We start from the raw sequence: 22,602 nt of genomic DNA on the forward strand, positions 1-22,602 counted from the left end.
GGTGGGTGTTAACGTACAGCACACACAGAGAGATGGAGAGTGAGGATGACTCCAGCAGCAAAACAGCGTTTTCCACATGGAAATACCGGTGTTACGTCGCGCTGCGTTTCCCCATCACATACGGTTTCCTCTGCATCTCCACACAGCGCAGGCGGCAAGAGTCACCGCGCAAGCGACAAGAAACGCGCATGCTCGCTAAAGGCGCGCAACAGTCGCCCTGTGCTCGCGCCACAGGAGAACTATGGAGAGCGTGAACGATCAAATGAAAGGGAGAAATCTGGATGGATGGATGGATGGATAGATGGATGGATGGATGGATGGATGGATGGATGGATGGATGGATGGATGGATGGATGGATGGATGCTCTGCCTTCTCAACCTACTGTATTTTTTATTTTAAACATTATTTGATGGCCTTTGTGGCAGGGATGGAGATCCATATTTTATGTCACACACAGAGTATACATCTAGATAGATAGATGGATAGATAGATGTTGCAGTATCTATAACAACCCAAACACACAGGATTTCAGAATGAGACATCCCCAGTTATTAATTTCATATACTCACCAGATCTGAATGTCCTGTTAAAAACCTTCCCATGGCGTTCCCCCCTGATGTCATTTACGTTGAGTTGCAATAAATGCTAAACTCTCTGCAGGTTCTTGTCTTTGTCGTCCGCTCTATTCAGCTGGCTTTGGAAACACACGGCGAGAAGGTGGGGGCTGGGTGGGGAGGGTTACGGGGGCGAGAAACGCAAAAGTAACGCAATAGTTACTTTTACTAGTAACTAGTTACTTTTATTGTGGAGTAACTCAGTTAGTAACTCAGTTACTTTTTGGGAGAAGTAACTAGTAACTATAACTAATTACTTTTTCAAAGTAACGTGCCCAACACTGCTCTCTTCATACTTTAACTTTTTGCCTTTCTTTTTCCCATTTTACTTTGTATAAACTCAACTTATCTCCTTGAATCCCCCTCCATATAAACACAGACCCTTTGTATGGCGATTTTCAACTTTTTAATTTCCTTTTCTCTCTCTGCTGTTTCTATCATTTTTTTTATATCTCCCCCTCTTTTCCGGTAAATAGCCTATGTTTGTACTGTTCCCCTTCCCTCTCTGCATATCATGGGGTCTGAGGTTGGTGTTTGTTTGTTTGTGTGTGGATGTTGAAGGTCTTGGTGATAACTCTGGAGGAGATGATTATTTGGCCAGGGCCTGGCAGCCTTTCTTTCTTTGCCTGCATGACTGGAGCCCTTCGTGTACGGTTCATCGAAATTTTGTCTGTGTGCATCTGAGGTTCTATATTTTTTAGTCATCTTGTCTGAGTGTTTTTTTTTTTTTACTTGTTTATTTAGACTATTTAATATATATATTATGCAGGCGTTAGGCTCCCTTTATGTAAAAAGAGAAATATCTCATGCCAAGCAAAGCTTTAGAGCAAGCATACATATTTGATGCATTAAATATGTTTTATTTCATAGTTTTACGGTGTAAATAATTGATTACCCTTGATTATTCTGTTTTGCTTTTTTGCATGAAATATTTGCTTTCCCTACAAACTCCAACTTCTTGTGTGAGTAAGTGTGTAGTATACATGCTCGGAATCTCTTTCTTTTAGGGTGAATCCCAGTTTATCCTTAGTTTCTTAACTTAAAACATGTTTTTAGGGCTAGGGCATCATGAACATTTCATAGAGTAATACAAGGTTAAGGAATATCTCATTTTAGCTTTTATATACTGAGCTTTTTCACAATTTGATTGTAAATAAAGATAAGCACAATTTTTCAAATTACTTTAATAACAAAGGTGCCCTACTGGCATATTAACTATTTCAATATATATTCTGAAGTGTTATGCTTCTTAATATATCTGTTAATCTTGGCAATTAAGTAAAATTGTGAGGCAAAAATCCATTAACTTTTTTTTATTTTAAATAATTTGAATACCAAAAGAAAAACTTTGGCAAGTTTCAAAAGGTATTCTATTAGCTTTGTGTTATTTTCTGAATACAGGAAACATGTCCTTTTTATGCAACTTAAAGAAGAGAAAAATTAGAGATTTTATTAGATTAGAGTATTTGTCAAAGTTCATTGTCTCATAACAATCTACATCATACAGTATACACTGTTATCTATTTGCGGAGGCGCCAGTTACTGCTGAGGTTGAATGTTTAAAAGTTGTTTAATTTATTGAAGTCTGCTTTTTTGTTAGACTCAATAAGTTACATTCATGCTGGTGTATTTGCCATAGAGTACAGTATCTTTTTTTGCAGCTGGATTGATAGTTCTTTGTTCTTTTTGTGTTTCTTCCATTTCTTCTTTCTTTATTTCTTGTAATGTGAGCTGCAAGTCATATTTCCTGAAACTAAACGTATAGGCATAGTATTCCTATTATGTTTGCATAATAAAGATTCATTACATTGAGAACTGTTAATCTTTTTGATGCAGTGCTCCATTTTTAGTGCAACACAAGGGAAAGGACAAGGGAAGAGTTTAAGTGATTGGGATAAACCTTGGATTCAGGCTTATTCTCTAACTGACTTTTGTTTTATCCTGTGATTCAAAATCTATCTATTACATTTTTGTTTCTGCAAATTTCAGTTTTTCAATCCATCTTTTTCATTCATTTGACCTCTACTCTGCTGTTCTCTATCTAATCTTATCTTGTTCCCCAAACTATTAGGCCCCACACTCAGCACAAACATAGATGCCTTTTGCCTCTGGCATTTTCACTAGTTGCTATATTTTTACCAGAGCTGGCTGTCTGATTACTTTGGTATAAATGTAAAAAAGGTGTCAGCCGTGGCGTGTCACCCAAATTATCTCCCTTTCTCTTGCTCACTGCTGCTCATCGCTTTTTCACCTAGAAGCACAAGAGGCTGGGCTTTGCCTCTATGCCACGGAGAGACAATCGATTGCTTTCATAAAATAAAATGGTGGACATGAAAGGAGCTTGATAAATGGCAGGCTATTTGGCCCTAATTGCAACCCTTTAAAACGTCTTGGTGATGATTTGAACAGGCTTCGACTGAAGTTAGTGTGATCAAAGAAGAGAGAAAAAAAGATTAAAACACACTGACTGGCTGAGTCTTAACTGCGCGTCTCCAACTCCTGACCCCACGTGGCCTCCAGCTCTGAGGAACGGCCGATATTCTGCACTTTACTACCAAATAAATCAAAGACTTTGCAGAACGATGTCTTATCCTGCCTTATGCTGGTTCCTGAATCGTCTTGCAGTTAATCATCATCCTTCAACTGCAGCCTCATTACTGCTTTCAAATCTGTGATAAACACAGAAGGATGGAAGTCAGAGAAAATGTAAAGGGTTGGGCTTTTGGTGTTTATGATCCTCACACATACGCTTGACATAAAATGCTGAAAAGAAAACTTTTAACTGTTCCGCATGCAGTGTGGGCCACATACAAACCTGAGAACAAATAGTAATAAAGATTGATGACAGTCAAACAAAAGTAAAAATCACTGCGAGAGTAACACATCAGTTTGTGTGTGTACGTGTGTTGTGTTTGTGGTGATGGAGATAAATGGGGTTAGATCAGAGGAAGCCATTAGAACAATGGAATGGAGCAAGGAGGGGAGAGAATAGAAGAGACTATGCTGGTCAACCCGGCATCCCCTGAGCCACAACTGAGACGATGTTTAATCAGGCCTGTGAACCTTTGAGACTGAGGTCACCCCGGCACACTCATTAGACTTGATGGGAGCACTGTACCACGACAGATGAGTACAATCTTTACTCTGTTCATCCATCTCTAAAAACACACCCATATAATCACCTTGCACTCCCCTACGCCCCAAATGTCTAATTCCTCCACCTTGTTTTTAGGCACACATCATGCACTTATTGACAATTTATTTGTCTACAATGATATTTCCCGAATTATTTTGCATCTACAATATTCATATTTGTAGCAGTTATGCAAGATGCAGTTATGCCATGAAAGATGAGCCACACTACTGATCAGGCAGACACCACAGTGACTTTCGAGAAAAGCCAAAATTCTTCTAGGAACATGCAATAAGAAGATGCCTAATGGATAGTCATATTGATAGCATTGACTTGTCTAAAAGCCTCATTTGTTGCGCACCAGCTTACATACATATAAAAACTCAAACAAATGTCTCCTTATCCCTAAAAATATTTTTCATCTTTAGGAACATTACAACCCCAGGTCTGGATGTATAGTATACTCTATATTGTCAAATGTAAAAAAATTAAGGTTTTTCTTTTTTTCGTCAATCTGAAAAGCTTGCCATGCATTTTTGTTCATCCCCCTTTACTGCAATGTTTCTAGATAAAATCTAGCATAACGCTTAAGAGGTCTCCTCATTAAAAAATACAGTCCGCCTATGTGAATTTTATGCAGTACCAATATCTGCCTTATGGAGACCTTAACAATTTGTTAGAACAGAACGCTTAAAGTTGCAGAAAACAGTGTTAGGTCATACCATAAAGTTTAATCTTTAAAGATCTAATGGACCATTGCTTAATGCAGCTTCTGAAAATGGAAAGAGTGACACAGCTGCAAACCTATCAACTATAGCCTTTCACTGACATTGACAGGTCAGGGGAGGTAATCATTTATCAAAGAAGTGCCCAAAGGATCAATTATAACTGGACGAGACATGCATATCATCCTAATACCCCAATCCCCACAGTAATGGACTCATAATGTTGTAGGGATGTTTTCATTAATTAGGGACTAGAAAGTTGGTTAAACCTAGTGGGGAGATGAATGAAACTAAACACATGGTAATCAAGGGGAGAAAATTGAAGGCTACAAAAGATGTGGACCTGGGGCAAAGGATCATCAGGATGATCCATCATTCATAGTCAAGATCTAAATTAAATTGGGTTTTCCTACTAACAAACTTTCAGAAAAACTTGAACCTGAAGTACTGTAGCTGTAGTGAAGAGGAACGTCAGCAAGGCTTTGACAGACTGAGTTGTTTCTTAAGGAGGAGTGAGTAAACATTACAGTGTTAAGGCATGCATAACTGGCAGAAACAGACTCCAAAAAGACTTGCATATATAATTGCAGTGAAAAGTGGTTTTAGAAATTATGGCATGCATACCACATTTGTAAAATTCAGATTTATGAACAAAAACGGAAACACAAATCTTTTTACTTTAACTTAACTAGTTACTTTTCTATTTCTAACAAGTTTCTATTGCAGGATTTAAACATATATTAAAGTCTCTGTTTTGTTATCTTGTCAAAGTGCTTTTAATATAAGTAAAGACATTTAATCAAGATTGTCTGCCGTCTTAAACTGGCAATAAACAATTTCAGACTAAACAGGTTAGGGCCGAGGGAGTTGACAAGGTTAAATGGGGTTATTTTCCAAAGCTAAGCACACAGTTCTGTTTGCTTCCCCCTCATACAGCAAAGAATGAAGATTTATTACAATGCAAATGACAGCTCAGAGTATATGTCAAGGAGTTAATTATGTGCCAACATATCAGAGGAGTTACATGACTAAATAGCTTTCACACTGGCATTTCACTGCAAGTGAAATAAGAGACAAAAAAAAATGAGGATGAAATATGAAATGTTTGCGTCCGTTGGGAATATTCACCTAAGATTCACAAACAATCGAATCTTATCTTGACACACAAACACCCAAACAAAAACCCACCAAACAGGTTGGTCTGCAGTTTTCCTACTGTGTCTGTTGTTGCAAAGAAAGACAATAAGTGTGACGCTTTGCTTTATTGCCTCTGTTCCTTCCCTTCAGAAACTAAACTGTTTGAAATATCCCAACTGTTTATATGACCACAATTCTTTTGCCCAGCATTGGTAGTGAAAACTGGCAAGAGTGAGAACTGTCAATATGAGACAATATTCACATTGTGCTTTCTCAACAGACAATATGTAGAAAACCGAGTAAACATCTCAGAACAGAGATGCTGTTTGTTGTTTATTTATTGTTTCAGTGAAAAATGAAACTAGCCTGAACAAAAAGAAAAAAGGGATAAAGCCTCTTTGAATTTCTTATACAATGAGAAAAAAGGTATTGCAAAGAGATATCCTATAAATCCTGATTTTGACAGCCATGTAAATATTTATGTTCACAAGTCAGACTGAGACTAGCAGCAGAGGACATTCTGACTGGGTGGCTGGAAATGCAGCCTTACCCTTCTCAGCATGTTAACTCAATATTCATCTTCCTCACTCGCTCTGTTTCTCCTGGTTTCATCTGTGCTGCCGACCACACATGTATATTCATTACTGACCTCCGACTGTCTCTACGACGGAAGCCATGAGCCCTGTAGGCTGGTGTGACGGCACCATGAAGCTTGTTATAGGCACACAGCAGTGACTCCACAAGACATTTTGTGTGCTGCAAAAATAAGAGGTAATGAATGTAGATATAAGTCGTTGCTTTCCGGAGGAAACATTTGAATTTGTATGCCTTATTGGCATTTCTTCAGGGCAACTAAGTTGTGATGTAGGTGGAATGCGGGGGTTGGTCGTAACATGGGGGAAAGCATAACGCCGTAGGGAATGTGGGAGCTCACCACACCAACTACAGGAGACTGCTAAAGTCTTATTAGGCTTTGGTGGGAAGTATCTTTTTTAAACTCAGTTGCATTCGTTTTGCAGAAGAGTTTCATCTGTTTAAATAGCAGCTAACAACTATTAGTTGTATTTTAACATACAAATGTAATCATTTGTTTCTGCCTGATTAACGAGATGCATGATTCCAAAGGCTTACCTGCACATTTGTCTGTTAAATTTTTGTTGGGGTTAATTTAACCAGGAAAGACTCACAGAGAGAGAAGTTGTAATTAGAAGCATTTACTGACATGAATAATATATAAATTATTTGGCGCTCGGACGCCAGCTGAAAACTTTGTGTTCAGAGCTGATGGATGATCAGATCGGTGTATTTAGGAGAGAGAGGATAAGACTTCCCCAGTGCCCAGACATTGATATGGGAATAAGCCCAGGATGCATGTGATGGAGCAAGTCCCGAGATTCACTTCTTGGGGAGGAAAAGGGGTGGAGATGGTTAGAGAAACAGCTGGTGAGCTGATCAGAGTCTTCCAGATTGAATTGACACTTAAGATTAATTTCTATGACAGAAACAAAATCTCTTCTGCATTATTCAAAACTAGTAATTCTCAACAATTTTGGAAGGACTTATCCACCAGGAAAAATATCTATCTAAATCTGAAATTATTATAGCCAACAGTTTGATTAATCGTAATTTACTCTCCAACTCCTTACAGTAATTATTTGTGAAATTGGTTTTCACAGTGTAGAACTAATACATGTATTATTGACAGTCCAATAGGTCCAAATTTTGGGTAAGTTTTAAACAGCTGTGTTGTCCTAACTTCCCAAAGCTGCTACTGTAGTTGCTCTTAATTGCTGAGGACAACTTATTCACAGAAACAGTTGTTGTTTCAGTATTTGAACAGCCTGTTTTTAATATATATAATTAGTACAGCTAACAACACTTTTAGTTACATCTTCACTTAATGAAAATGTCTGGAATAATCAACAACACTTAATGACTTCTGTTTAAAGTCATTGTTTTATTAGACTAAAATCACAGAGCTTAGCTGGGGAGACCTTAAACCTTTATTATAAGCATGATCTTTAAGATGTCTTCAAATCTCTTATTTTTTATCAGTTTTTATAGCTATATTTTTTTTTTTATCTCATTAGAAAAATATAGTTCAGCCTCAGAAAATGTGCTTATGTTAATTTATTTCCAGGGCAGGAATTTCAAGAAAATTCTCCATGAAGTGTGTGTGTGAAAGAAAACATAACTTCGTGTTTGGGTGGGAGATAGCGGGACTGTTTGGTGCCGCTGGGAGACAGGGGGTCTAACAAGGATGTATGACTGTTTCAGTTTCCGTCTGCAGACATTTTTCTTCTGACATTCACGCCTGCTGTCTGCCCACAATACATCTCATCCCACATGGCTATAAACACACACACACCTATGAAAACACAATCCAAAATCACGCCTCCATTAGCCCTTATGTCCAATACTACAGCATTCTCATAGATCAAAAAAAAAAAAAAGAGGCATACTTAAAACCTACAGCAGTAGGGGCTTAAGGCTTTCCTTCAAGCCAGAACACGGGACAACATTTTACAGAAAATGAAGTCGTGGCAACTACATCTCATTGAAAATTAATCAGGCTGCTAATTTCTCTGCAACTGTGCATGTGTAGCTCCAACCGGGATAGACCCAAGGTCTATTTTGGTCAGACCTACACAGCAATTTGATGGGAATGTCATGATTCAGACAGGAAGAGGGAAACAGTAACAAATGGTAACAAAATAACACACTTCAGCTTTGGCGAAAATACAATGTCGAAATCTCTGAATCTCAAGGTAAATAGGCCCGGTTTGCCCCATATCGGTTTGTCCAAAAACACAGTGCGTATATAGCAAGTAAAGCAGACTTGGACATACACAATCAATAAAACATTTCAATAAACAGTGTACTTTACCCATGGGAGAAGCTCAGTAGTACAGAAAACAGATAAAGGAAAACAATAATCCTCCTTAAGCTGAAAAAAGAAAGTGGCAAAACAAAGAAACAAGGGACAACATTGGACACTGTGTCAGAAGTGCTTTTCTTTAATTTTACAGTGTTGCTGTTTACTGCATTCCTCTCAGTGTGTTTCGCACATGTCAAAAATCATTTAACTCTTCTCTTTTATTTTAAGACCATTGTGAGCAGTTTGGTCAAAATTTGACCCAGTCAAATACAGGACATTGTTTCTATGTGTGGGTCACCAAAAGTGTGAAATGTGGCATAATCTACACAAATCAAGACATCTGGGCACCCTTAGCATAATCGGGGCCTCTATGCAACCAGTGTAACAGAAAAAAAACTTGGAACAGAGCTTGCAGAGTCTATAAGTGAGATGAGAAGTATTTTATGCTGCAGTGATTACGGATCTGACTTGCAGTTCTGTTTCTTCTGTTTCTGTGGCCAAGCATTTGTTACCTTATGGAGACAGTGTAAGAACCACAGATATATGCCAATTTCGGGGACTTCTGGAGAATTGTGAACTGGTCCTCATAAGGAAAGGTTCTCTTCTTGAGTTTTGGGCTTAGGTTTACGACTTAGGAGTGAATTGAGTTTAGGTTAGGGTTATGGTTAGGTACAGTATGTATTGGTAATGATTAGTGTTGGGTAATTCCACAGAAATAAACAGTAGTCAATGTAGAGTCACAGAGAGGATAGCGTGGCGTAACATATGTGTACAAGATGTACATGCTCTTAATTATTTAGAGTTTGTCAGGAATAAGCCGTCTAAAACAGGGGACATCAGTATCCATTCATGCTGTTTTAATGTTACGTCTATTGAGAAAAGGATTTCTTTGCACTTACAGTACTGCATGTTGTTCTGTTCCCAGCAGTTTTTAGCTTCACCCTTTTCTTTAAATATACTATGTTCAAGAGTCAGTAACCATTGATCGACTTCCCCTGCTAATAATTTCCCTTTGTTCTCTTCATTCTTCGGACTGAATAATCTAGCTCTTTCAAAGAAAGTCCAGATATTGTATGTTGAGTCTTCTTTGTTGTATAGGCTCAAAGTGGGTCTGGCATAAAGCAAATTATAATAATGCTGTAAAGTACCATAAAGTGTTAAGTAACATGAATTTAAGAAACTGTGTTACAGCATGTTTCTTTTTTTTTTGTCTGGATTTATTATTTCAAAAAAACCTGGTGGAATATGTCAAAATATTTGAAAACTGTTCATCAGTTCAATAGAAGAGTAATCCAACAATCATAACAAAATGAGTTCACCAGACAGATAATCATCTTTCTTAGCCACCAGGCCTAAATCCTAATGAATATATTTGGGATAAGAACAGAATTTTTGGAGTTAAAAAAAGCCATAAAATATTCCACAGATTAGTAGTCAAAGATCTCTCTTTCTCTCTATGCTACAACTTTTTGAAATTTAGAGAGGAGTAAGTCCCAAGCTACTGTACTGGCATAATGGTTTAATATAAAGCCTAGTAAGCAGGGGTAAATATAATTGTGCCAATAGGGATTTGATTGAAACTTATCTCTTTCTTGACATAGGATTCTTTACTCACTCAATAAATGTAGCTGAATTAAAAGTACGATTTTTTTAAATCATAAAATATTGATATAAGGCTTTTCGTATTGCTTTATCCGCAGTTCCAACAAATTTGAATGCAATTGTATACAATAGAAATGTAGAATGGGTGGTAGTGATGGTGTTGATAATCGTAAGTCTAATCGAAAGTGGGCAGCAGGTACGTGTGTTCTGTTTTTTTTGTCTTACTGCCTAGCAGCACAAAGCCCCTTCAGTCAGGCAGTTGTCTGTTTGCTCCAGTTATAGTTATTACACTTTTAAATACAAATATTTTGTATCAAATGTGTTGAGTTTGGCTTAGGTGTCAAAAAGTTTTTGCCTTCCTAATAAATTAATCGCATGGTAACTTGAGATCCTTATTGCTATGAGTGCAGATCAATTTTGTAATCCTAATTGTCTTTCAAATACCTTTGCTGATGTTTGATTAAATACAGATTAAATACAGATGTGTACTCAGTTTGTGCATCAATTTTGATGAACTTAATATACCAAAATAATATTTTTATGTTTTATATATATATATATATATATATATATATATATATATATATATATATATATATATATATATATATATATATATATATATATATATATATATATATATATATATATATATATACACTATATTGCCAAAAGTATTTGCTCACCCATCCAAATTATTGGAATCAGGTGTTCCAATCACTTCCATGGCCACAGGTGTATAAATTCAAGCACCTAGGCATGCAGACTGTTTTTACAAACATTTGTGAAAGAATGGGTCGCTCTCAGGAGCTCAGTGAATTCCAGCGTGGAACTGTGATAGGATGCCACCTGTGCAACAAATCCAGTCGTGAAATTTCCTCGCTCCTAAATATTCCACAGTCAACTGTCAGCTGTATTATAAGAAAATGGAAGTGTTTGGGAACGACAGCAACTCAGCCACGAAGAGGTAGGCCACGTAAACTGACGGAGCGGGGTCAGCGGATGCTGACGCGCATAGTGCGAAGAGGTCGCCAACTTTCTGCAGAGTCAATCACTACAGACCTCCAAACTTCATGTGGCCTTCAGATTAGCTCAAGAACAGTGCGCAGAGAGCTTCATGGAATGGGTTTCCATGGTCGAGCAGCTGCATCCAAGCCATACATCACCAAGTGCAATGCAAAGCGTCGGATGCGGTGGTGTAAAGCACGCCGCCACTGGACTCTAGAGCAGTGGAGACGCGTTCTCTGGAGTGACGAATCGCGCTTCTCCATCTGGCAATCTGATGGACGGGTCTGGGTTTGGCGGTTGCCAGGAGAACGGTACTTGTCTGACTGCATTGTGCCAAGTGTAAAGTTTGGTGGAGGAGGGATTATGGTGTGAGGTTGTTTTTCAGGAGCTGGGCTTGGCCCCTTAGTTCCAGTGAAAGGAACTCTGAATGCTTCAGCATACCAAGACATTTTGGACAATTCCATGCTCCCAACTTTGTGGGAACAGTTTGGAGCTGGCCCCTTCCTCTTCCAACATGACTGTGCACCAGTGCACAAAGCAAGGTCCATAAAGACATGGATGACAGAGTCTGGTGTGGATGAACTTGACTGGCCTGCACAGAGTCCTGACCTCAACCCGATAGAACACCTTTGGGATGAATTAGAGCGGAGACTGAGAGCCAGGCCTTCTCGTCCAACATCAGTGTGCGACCTCACAAATGCGCTTCTGGAAGAATGGTCAAAAATTCCCATAAACACACTCCTAAACCTTGTGGACAGCCTTCCCAGAAGAGTTGAAGCTGTTCTAGCTGCAAAGGGTGGACCGACGTCATATTGAACCCTATGGATTAGGAACGGGATGTCACTTAAGCTCATATGTGAGTCAAGGCAGGTGAGCAAATACTTTTGGCAATATAGTGTATATGCTTATATATTATGCTTCAAGGCCAGATCTTAAACATTTTTTTGTTTTTTTAGCACATTTTCTATTTATGATGTCATACCAACACAACCTTTAACTATATTATTTTACAATCTAATCGGTTGTATTCGGTTTTTCTCTGTTTGGTTTAAACTGTATATAATAAAACTTCAATTAAAACTAGTATGTTTTGCAATTATATTTACTTAAATTAAAAGTATATTTTGTGTAAAAATGAGGACAAATCGGACCAATTACCTGTAAAGAAATGGGGCAGATAGACACTGGGAAGTTTCAAAACGTTTAAAGACAAAAATAGCAGAAACAGAACAGAAACGGGCTTTTGGGATTCTGCGGATATGCAGCGGCTGCGGGGGTAGGTGGGGCAACACCCATCACTGGGACTGTGATGTGGGATGTGGGATGTGGGAGAAACACAGGTAGGTGAACATGATAATCTGATAGAAGATGATTATCTGTGGGAGTCACTTACCTGGTTAAACAGTTCATCACTCCATCCGCTGGATCCTGCCTCACCTGAGAGGATGGACTGCCAACGAGAAGTGGTGCTGAGCTGCTCAGAGTGTCCCCAATACTGCAACCCCATAGAGCAGGCAAGAGACCGATCCAGGTCAGGGAAATAGTTCAGAACAGGACAGTTCTGTAATCTGGGAATCCGAAGCCCGACCAGGGGTTCCGATCCGAACGGGAACTGACAGATTCAGGGTTCCAGGAGTGCCCACGCAGGTTCAGAGTTCTTTCAGCCCAGCAACAAACTCAGACAGACATGCTCAGATGGAAACAGGTGGGCCCAGTGGTTGAGAGGAACAGAGGCAAGACACCAAAAGAAACTGCAAAACTTTAAACTGGCTCCATCCAGGATGCTGCGATCATGATGCTACCCTTTATTGTAGTGGCCTAAAATGAACTTTTGTCGAACCCCATTTTAGAAAAAAGAAAAACAAATCTCAACCAATGCAGTTTACAACCAAAATAAAGCAAAAGGGCTGCTCAGTGGCGGCTTGTGGAGTTTTCTCCATGGGGGGGCTATAATAGATGCATACCAAAAACCAATCAAATATATATTAAGGTATCACACCAGTATATTTATATGAATGCCAACAACAAAAAACATAAAAAAAAATATCTTAAAAGTGCTTTAAATCAGTCATACCCATCTTAATCAATGCTGGGTCAGATCATGATGTTTGAAAAAGGAGGCATGAAAAGCAGAATAAAGCATTAGCCTCGCTGCATTCAGTTATCCAATTGTTGCTAAATAATTGTATAAATCTGTCAGTTATCTGCACTTTATTATGATCTTTATTATGAACTTTATTTTATCATCCGACTGTGACGTCAGCGCTGTGGCACAAGGTACTTTCCGATCTTATGAATTGAAAAGGAACTACTGCACATGTACAGCTTTAACAAGAGTCTAGGGGCAAAGATTTTAGCGCCCCAGGGTGGAAATATGTCACCAATCCAATGACAAACAAAACAGCTTTACTTGTCATTAAAGATTAATTATTTATCTTGCACATCTATAAAATACATGAATATATTTTGAAATATTTTAATGTTATAATTTAATTTCTTTGTTTTCTTTTTTATGTCTTATTCAAGCTCGTTGGGTGAGTGGAGCGGCAGCCCTGCGCCCTCTTTTGGCCAGCCGCCACTGGGAATGCTTCTTATATTCATCATGCATTTAGTTTAGGTGTTTTTGTGAAGCAAAGCTCTCTGTTCCTGAATTAGATCAGACATTTTATTAATTCCCCAGGGCAGATATGCCAGAATTACTTAGAAGCATTCAAATCAAAGTTTCCTAGCAACATATAAATATTCGTTTTAAATGAGCATCCAGTTGTTAATCAGTTGTAGATAGCAGCAGCTTTTGGTAAATTATTTTACTGCATTTTTTCCAAAAAGCTTAAAAATAATCAAAAAAAATAAAAACAAGCAAAAAAAGGTACGAATTATTCAGTCAAACATGTCAGTGTTTGAACAACTTTGAGGATGTTTAGATGTAATTCAGTTGATTTGAACTCATTAAGTCAAATGGGTAGATGCTTCTGAGCATAGAATAGGCTGATTTGGAAAGGAGAAACAAAGGACATTGAGTTTCATGATACGTGTTACAGTTGAGTAAAGCTCATTTCCTGATTTAGTTTCTCAAGATAAGCTGTTTTCATGCTTTTTCTCTTTTCCTTCCTGGCACCATTGCAAACACGAATTGACAGACTATTACCATGTAAATAGAAATTACACAGACGGCAAACTGGGTGATGTGTTCGCTCTGTGCAGCTTTATAGATTTTGTTTGCATATTCTGACTATAATATTGGAGCAAAGTTCATGAATATTTTTTTTTTCTCAGATAAAACAGATAAAAAATTGCATAAATTCATTGAAAGCATATTTAGTGCATATTCAGAAGCTTATTACAAAAGCACTTTTGGATTCAGATCTTTAGTTATTTTGTTATTGAGAGAAGGCACATGATGATCATTTTAATCACCTACTTTCTTAGTATGCATACAAATTTTGTTAGTATTAACAAGCGGGTTCATGGGTGTGCTTTCTAATTTATACAGCAAATCATTGAATTCACAACACTGCACATATCGGATGGATTCTTCTTTGAAGGTGTTCTCAAAAACATACTCATTGTCTATGTGCAACCAAAATGCCACTTAGATATAGAGCGGATTATAGAAAAGCCTTGTAGTTGTTTACCTGTTCCCATTGTTATACCAGAAAATATCAGCAAATTAAATTTCACAGTCTGCGCTTAAACCCCGACTAATCCAAATATTGAGCCGGCGAGTGCATTTTAATTAAAGTGCAGTCATCAGGGTACAGAACTGCCATTCAAGGGAAAGGTAAAAAGCACTCCAAGAGACGGCAACATCCACATCAAACAATGTCCTCCAAGTCAATAAATGGAAGGACCGGCAGATTTACATTTACTATGAAAACACAGTTATTTTTTTACTGTCTGCAGACAACAACGCCACTCAGTAGGTTCAGCTCATTAGTCATATTAAATGCCAGTTAAACCATTTTATAAGCAAACCTCAAACTGCGTAGTTAAGAAAAAGCAATAACCCCACTGAATACTAGATGCTACGTATTGGAAACTTAATAAAGATTTTTAATAAAAATATATATTAATGGAAAATAGGCTTAACAATATTTATCACAAATATCACCATTCATTTTATTGGCAAAAATTGTTGTTTCCTTCTTTGTAGATGTTATTAAAATTTTTTTTTCTAAACTTTTTAAGATCTTTTAACCAAGGAGGTTATTAATCCCAAGGCTTTTTAAAGATACTCAGAGGATGCTTGAACTTCACTGTACAGTATGTATTCCTCTGTATACAACTCATCATGGTTAGCTTTAAACATGGGTATTGTCTTGCGTAGACTAAAACTAAACAGTAAACATTTATTTTCATTTTAAATTAAAAAAAGAAAAGAAAAAAAAACACTATGCACTAGAAGACAGAGTAACGTTGACATAAGTCCATTATTGCATCCTGTGTGGTTTGCCCCCATTTAGGTAGTGATAGTGGATTTGTTTCCAGCTGTACCCCTTTGCCTCAAGCTGGGTGATGTCATTGTCACTGCTGTGCTCTGGGCACTCAAGTGTGGCAGGTCAGCATGTTGTCTTAGCCTTCTCCACCACTCTACTTGTCTCATCTTTCCCTTTTTTCCAAATTTCTCCCTGATAGCTCCATTTTAACTGGATTCAATACTAGAGGAGCCATTGGAAAAAAATGAATTTTTTTCCTGAGGTCTTTTCAGATGCCAAGTCGAATCAAATGAAATCTACATACAAGAAACATCCAATAATACAATATTTGCCACACGCTGTTAATGCATTTACAATGTAATGTCACTGAGCAGCACAGCACTGTATACACATACACACTCATAAAGTAGAGTCTCTAAGCTTCTTGTGCCCCTGATGAGAGACAGTGCCTCCCTGGTAGTGGTGATAAAGCATTTCCAGGCTATTCAGCCCAGCCCTAACCTTCTGCCTGTGTCTCTTCCGGCACCACAGACCCAAACTCCCGCTGGTAAAACCTATTGATCCTCACAGCCACACAGCTTCACCCAAGACAAAGCTTCTATTATCCCTGTTCTCTCTCTGAGACAGAGCTGATTATATTGCCATGCTTTCTTTTGGTGTTTCACCGATGCAGATCCAAACCAGGATGGCTCCATATGAATTGTGTTGATCATTGATTTAGCACTTTTTTTTTAGCTCTGAATAGAAATGTTTTGTTTCACTAATGCACATATAAAAATAGTAAAACAGTTTTTTTAGGGAGGGGCAGAGATATGTCTGCAACCGCCTATTCTGATTGCAGTTTAAGGACTTTGCTAAAATGGCACTTAAGGAGCAGGGAGCTCAGCTGCCTGGACCCATTTCAGTTCGAGTGGCCACTGACGGCTCCCAAATCTCTTAACCAATTATCTGAGCACTCATCTATGCACAGCGGGGCCACTCCCCTCACTTCACCAATCAGAAATGTGAGAGCCTGAAGTTAGTTACTATGCTAAATGAATACTGTATTACAACAGAAACTGAAATGCAATATCAGATGGTCAAACAAGACATCAAAGGAAAAATCCGGTCATCAAGGAATAATCACCGGATCATTATCAATGAGTCCCAGAGTGGCTATTTTTGCCCAAATATATATACACCTCACTCCTGACATCATCCAGCAGTGACGTCACGGTGCAGTAAACCTAGCGCTTTTCTCCCCGCTTTACAAGCAAAAATCAATGGGAACTACAAGACACATCTGCAATCATCAACAATTATTTAAAATTTTGAGAGGACTTCACCATTGAAATTCGCAAGAGCTACTGTACAGTATATAAAGTGACAATGCCCACGTGCATGGCATTTGGATGTTGTAATACATCGGTTAAAAGTAAAAAAAAAAGAAGCTATTTCCCCTTTCCGATTCATGATCCACCACGAGTTTGTTGTTGGAATGCCAACTTAAAGAGGGAGGATTTGCCATCGGACTTCTGACCAGAGAAAAAACACATTATATGTAGCCAACATTTAGAAGGAGAATGTTTTCAAGATGACTTGGATAAAAGCGCGTTGTGACAAACAACAGATACAGCACTGGGACTTGATCAACAGCCGATACCGCACCGTGACCTCACAAACCTGTAGGTGGCAGTAGAGTTCTTTGACAGACATGGATGTTTCCAGTAAAGCACATTCAAATGAAAATTACTCTTAATTAAAAACACATCATTTATTGATCAGTATTTAACAATTTTATATTCAAAATGCTTTCAGAAGTTAGAATTCTGAATATGACCGGACTTCTCCTTTAAATATTTTCCAATGCAGCACCATCAATTCACTTCTCAAGAAATTTATGAGTTAACATTATTTTTTAAAGTTGGAGACTTAAAATAAGAAGTTAACTCTTAACTAAAAAAATTGTATAAAACTTTTGTTGTATTTTATTAAGTACAAAATTATTTTAAGTACAATTTGCAGTTTCTTCACAATGTGATAAATATAATGAAGCCAGGATTAATAGAGCACACAGAGCTCCAACTAATATGAGTTCCTTATTTTTATATAAAAAAAGAGAATAAAATAGTTATTTGGGATATGGAATGGTCAGTGTAAAACTAGTATACAGCTCCCAAGAAGCAACTACTTTCCACAAGAATGGAGGATTAATAGCCTTATCAGCACTAAGAGTTTCTGCAACCTAGCTAGAAAAACCTGAAATAATAAAAACAGTGCATAAAAAACAGCAGTGGCACATATAAAAGAGCACAGACTGAAAAGGAAAACATGCCGTTGGCAACATCATTTCAGCTTCGACATGAAAGCGTAATAAAGTTTGGACATTAAATGTGTATCCAAGTGCACGCCCCGGTTTAAAATGTGCTGTTTTCATACCTTTTGCAAGCTTACTGTGTCCACATACAGTGAGGACTATATATTGGATTTTATAGTAAACTCAGTTGACTGACCATTTGGACAGATGAACACTGCTTTTTGCTCCCCGTTGGTCACGTAACTCCTCCTCCACTGCGTGGTGCCTGTGCCATCTTTGTTATTAGTCCCTGCTGTTGCCCTATGACGACCGCGGGCCACTGTGACAGCAAATCCCATAGAGCTTTTTGAGGAGAGCTCTCCGCGCACAGCATACTGGGATATATCTGCATCTTCTGAGGCCTTTCTTCTCTTCTCATACACTTCATAGACACTTTTTCTTTTACGAGCCTCTGCCATTTTCAAAGGACCATGGTAAGAAAGGTGAGCGCCAATGACTGTCTGAAATCGAGCGCATCTGGCTGTTTACGAGAATATAGGAGCCAATTTACCTTAACCTAGAGCGCTGTACATGTGTAAACAAGAGAATTCTTCTTCTCTTAAAAAACCATAGAAGGCGTCCAGATTGACGAGTCCAACAAGCACCGTCTCTCTGTGTTGAGTTCGATCTGTGGTTTTTTTATGTACAGTGTTAACAGTTGGATTACATCAGAGCATTGGGCAGTACAGTGTAAGAACATCAATCAATCAATCAATCAATCAATGAACTTTTAAATCCTGAGGTTTTGTTGTATATATTGTGGTGTAGCAGAGTACAAAGATTAAAATATCATATGGTGAATGCTCGCCATTATGCAGGTATGCTCCAGGTGGTACTGTCTGCACTAGCCGACCACCCAGTCCACCTATCCATATGCAGACTCATCCCTGTCCTGGATCAGATTACTAACAATGGTGACGTACACAAGCTTGCAAAGTTTCACAGATGCGTCTGTTAAGGTGTAGTAAATTGTGTACAAAGGAGTGGTGAGAATGCATGCTTGTGGGTATTGGTTCTGATGGTTTTTGTGCTAGAGAAGATGCTGTTTAGTATCACATACTGCTGTCAGTCATGGAGGTGGTAATATACAGGTGTGAGTAGGGTGAGCTTCTGGTGAAGGATGTCTAAGCTGAGGGTGTTGAAGGCCATGCTGAGCCAAACAAAATGTGAGTCAAAAGGGCAGAGACCTCTTTACCAGAGCAAAACACGGTGTAATTTGAGGCTAAGCGTAAACATCTCCCTAGTCTCTATGCAGCTTCCTTAAATGTGATCCATAGTTTATTGTTGGATTATGTGTGAAATGCATGTTCTACCAAAAGCAGCTTTGCAAAGTTAGAGTTTTAGGATTCTCATTCAGGTCAGGGGATGCTGCTTAAAACCAATTTCAATCAGTGCATTTAGAAAGCCTGTAACATCTGCTCTGGCTCAGTCCACTTCCTCACAGTAATAAAAACAGGCTTAGATGTTTTTTAGCGTCTGCCTGTAAATTGGGATGAGATGAAGCAGACACTGATCAGGAAGTCCCAAAGCAGCCCTGGTGACAATTTGGTAAGCGGCTTTTAAAGCTGTCTAACAGTGATCTGATATGTTACTTTCCCTTGTGGGACACTTAAAACTTCAGTAGGCAATTTTTATTAAAAAATAAATAAATATATAAAAAAATACATATTTGTTGAAGCTTTCTGCATGTCCTGACTGGAAAATATCACAGATAATCTCTATAAAAAAGAAAAAAACTCACTTCTACCTTTTTCCTACTGTACTTGTAAAAGTACTGTACATTTCCCACTTTAGTAACAACCAACCTCAGCTGGGAGGACTGTCTTAGCATTGTCAATTGTGTTTGTGAATGCACAGCTCAAACCCTCCCCCTCATAGCTCATACTGCTGTTCAAACTCAAGATTGCTGGTGTGCTGCTGCTGTGTTAATGGTAGAGTACCAACAGGGAAAAAAAAATGTGACAGCAAAATTAACTATTTCTTGAGTAACACCTGCTGAGAAAACAAAGACATGTAAACAGGTACTAGTCTGGCATTCATGCTCTGCTGTGGAGGAGGAGCAGTTTAGGGTGGGCTGTAGCACAAGAGAGAACAAGGGGGAGGGACCTGCAAGGTGTACATTCATACCTTCCTAGTCTATTGTTTTCTCTAAACTTTCTGCTGTAGATTTAAAATAATTTCTGAACTTTGTGTTTATTGGATATTTGCACTGTTCACATCCCAACGAGTGTCTTGATATTTTTCTGCCTGCTGCTTTATTTCTGATGCTTTTACACATCAACCCTTTATAAAGAACTTGGTAAAATACTTTGAAAATCAACATTCCAAGCCAAGTCTGCTATCGAAGGACAGGACAAAACCTTATTAATTTAGTAACATTCAAAATAATATGTATATTTTGATGGCAAAAATTATGCTTAATGTAAGCATAAAATGTCTCTTATGGAGGTAAGAGGAGCCCTGATCTTCTCTGCTGTTCTCACCAGAACGCTCTCTATTGTGCTTCTGTAGAAGGTCGTAAGGATAGGTAGGGGCAGGTGGGTTCTCCTCATCCTTCGCAGAAGTACAAGCACTTCTGTGCCCTTTTGACCAGTGAGGTGGTGTTTACAGTCCTGGTGAGGTTTTCTGTGATGTGCACCCCCAGGAATTTGGTGCTGCTGACCACCTCTGCAGCCCGGGTTTGGCCGATTCTTCCTGAAGTCGATGATGAAAGATGAGAGTTGTCTTTCAGTACTGTAAATCTCACTTTTAGAGAAGTGCTACAAGTTTTCAGTGAGATACAAGTGCGACAGGGAAGGGTGCCTTGTGCAAAATTTATATTCTTTGTGAAATTTTTTTGGCTTGTCAAGTAGCAATGTGTTTGGATAAGTACAGTTGAAAAAGTGCTTGATCACAGATCTAGCTTAACACCATAGATTTCTTTATTTCTACTGCATGACTAAAACGCTGTAAATCTTGCTGCAGGACTTACAGCAGAGTTTTAGACATATTAAACTGTAAAGAAGAAATGATCTCATCCTAATGATGGCATACCACAATTGTGACCCACTTCTCTGGTCTTTAAGTCAAAGCAGTTCTCTTTCCGTGCTTGTGGTTGTACCCTTTGCCCATCTATCTGCTTTTAAAAGATTGGCCCTTAGATATGAATGGCCTCATCTTGACCTACTTTAGGCATTTCAGATGTCTTACTTCAGAAAAGAAAAAGACAAAAAAGAAAAGAAGACTAGAGTTTATACAAGCTTGTCTCAGTTTAAAATATATCATCCTTTACTCACTTACAAGATTAGAGTTAACCCCCGCCCCCAGATGCATGCTCTAGTTGTATGTGGTACTCCAGTATTTAGTGCAAAATCATGCAAATCCTAAAACACTGAGATGTTATTTCCATGTTAAATCTGGAGCATCTATTTTATCTGAGGCCCGGATTTAAAACTTTATCCGCTGGCAAGAGGGCTCTGAGAGTAGCAATAATTGAGGGAATATTGCCTGTCTTGAAGAGCGAGCCATGCTTTTACGTGAGGGCCCAGAAAGTCATTTCATTTTTCTGCCTATTACTTTTTCCTTCGGTGTCCTCTCCCTTTTTTACCCACCATTTTTGAATCAAAGTGATGTTGAGCTACTGCTTTGAGACTGGCAGATTGAGATGTGCCATTGAGGGACAGTGGGAGGAATCAGGGAGTTAAAGTGGGGAGAGATGAGTGGGACTGATGTGACTGAAGGAATTGCTTCCAAAGAAATGTGGGCGTAAAGAAAGTGGAAGGGGACATTGATGGAAGTCATCGAGTATTAGCATTTGAAAGGTCAATGGTGTTATATACCATAAATCATACTTGTTTAAGTTTGGCTGTCGATGTAAGAAGTGTTGTGGGACTATTTGTTCACCTAATACCTCACAGCTTCCTCATCTGCTTTTAACCCTTCCCAGTAAATCTTACTGCTTCTTTCACCCCCCGCATCACTGATTATGCTGACAGTAATTTGACAGGCATCGGGTTGACAGACTTGAAGGCACCAGGGTAAGCGATTGTCAGGCATGGTGTTGTTGGGCAGCTGCTTGCTGGCTGAGGAGCTGCCAGAGAGATTGGGAAGCAGTGAGTGGTCAGGGGATTGATGGGGACGCAAGGGAGAGCTGTCGCCACGGTGATGCGATGGAGTGGCATAGATGGCCCTTGATAAAGCCAGAGGTGGTTGGCGGGTAATGTAACCTCAGCTCAGCCCAAGACACCCAAGAACTAACCAAATTGAAAAAAAGCTTGATTGCTGTCATTGCTTACATTTTCACTCAGCAGCCTGCTTTAGACAAGACTGAGATACCTTTCATAGAGTTGTCTTAATGTAAACATTTTTTCACTTAGCTCAACAGTAATATGTGCCTCTATGAATGATTTTTTCATGTGCTGTGTGCTGTTAATTGTATGCATACTATTTAAAGTTTTATTTTATTGGGATTTTGTGTGACAAATCACCAGATGATGCAATAGCATATTTGTAAAGGGGACGTAAAGGAATACATACAGTACTGTTTTTTTAAACTAATTAATGTGAAACATGCACATAGATTAATTTAAAAAAAGGTTAATGAGCAAACATCATCTTAATAAATAAATTGACTAATAAATATATAAGACAGATCTTGGACTAAGTTATATAGCAGTTTAGGATAGGATAAAGCCACACAACAAGATTGCCCTCAGTGGCATTGCCAACATGTAAGAGAAGGGAAAAAGAGTTAT

At 38.5% G+C, this 22,602-nt stretch overlaps 1 protein-coding gene across 11 annotated transcripts in view; it reads left to right on the forward strand.

Annotated features, from left to right (window-relative positions):
* The window catches only part of celf6 (CUGBP Elav-like family member 6), a 195,648-nt gene that overhangs the window by 25,954 nt on the left and 147,092 nt on the right, over window positions 1-22,602 (forward strand). The window lies entirely within an intron of this gene.

The sequence above is a fragment of the Cyprinodon tularosa genome, unplaced genomic scaffold, assembly GCF_016077235.1.
Source record: "Cyprinodon tularosa strain WSP-4 unplaced genomic scaffold, ASM1607723v1 ctg50, whole genome shotgun sequence".
Classification (NCBI taxonomy): Eukaryota; Metazoa; Chordata; class Actinopteri; order Cyprinodontiformes; family Cyprinodontidae; genus Cyprinodon; species Cyprinodon tularosa.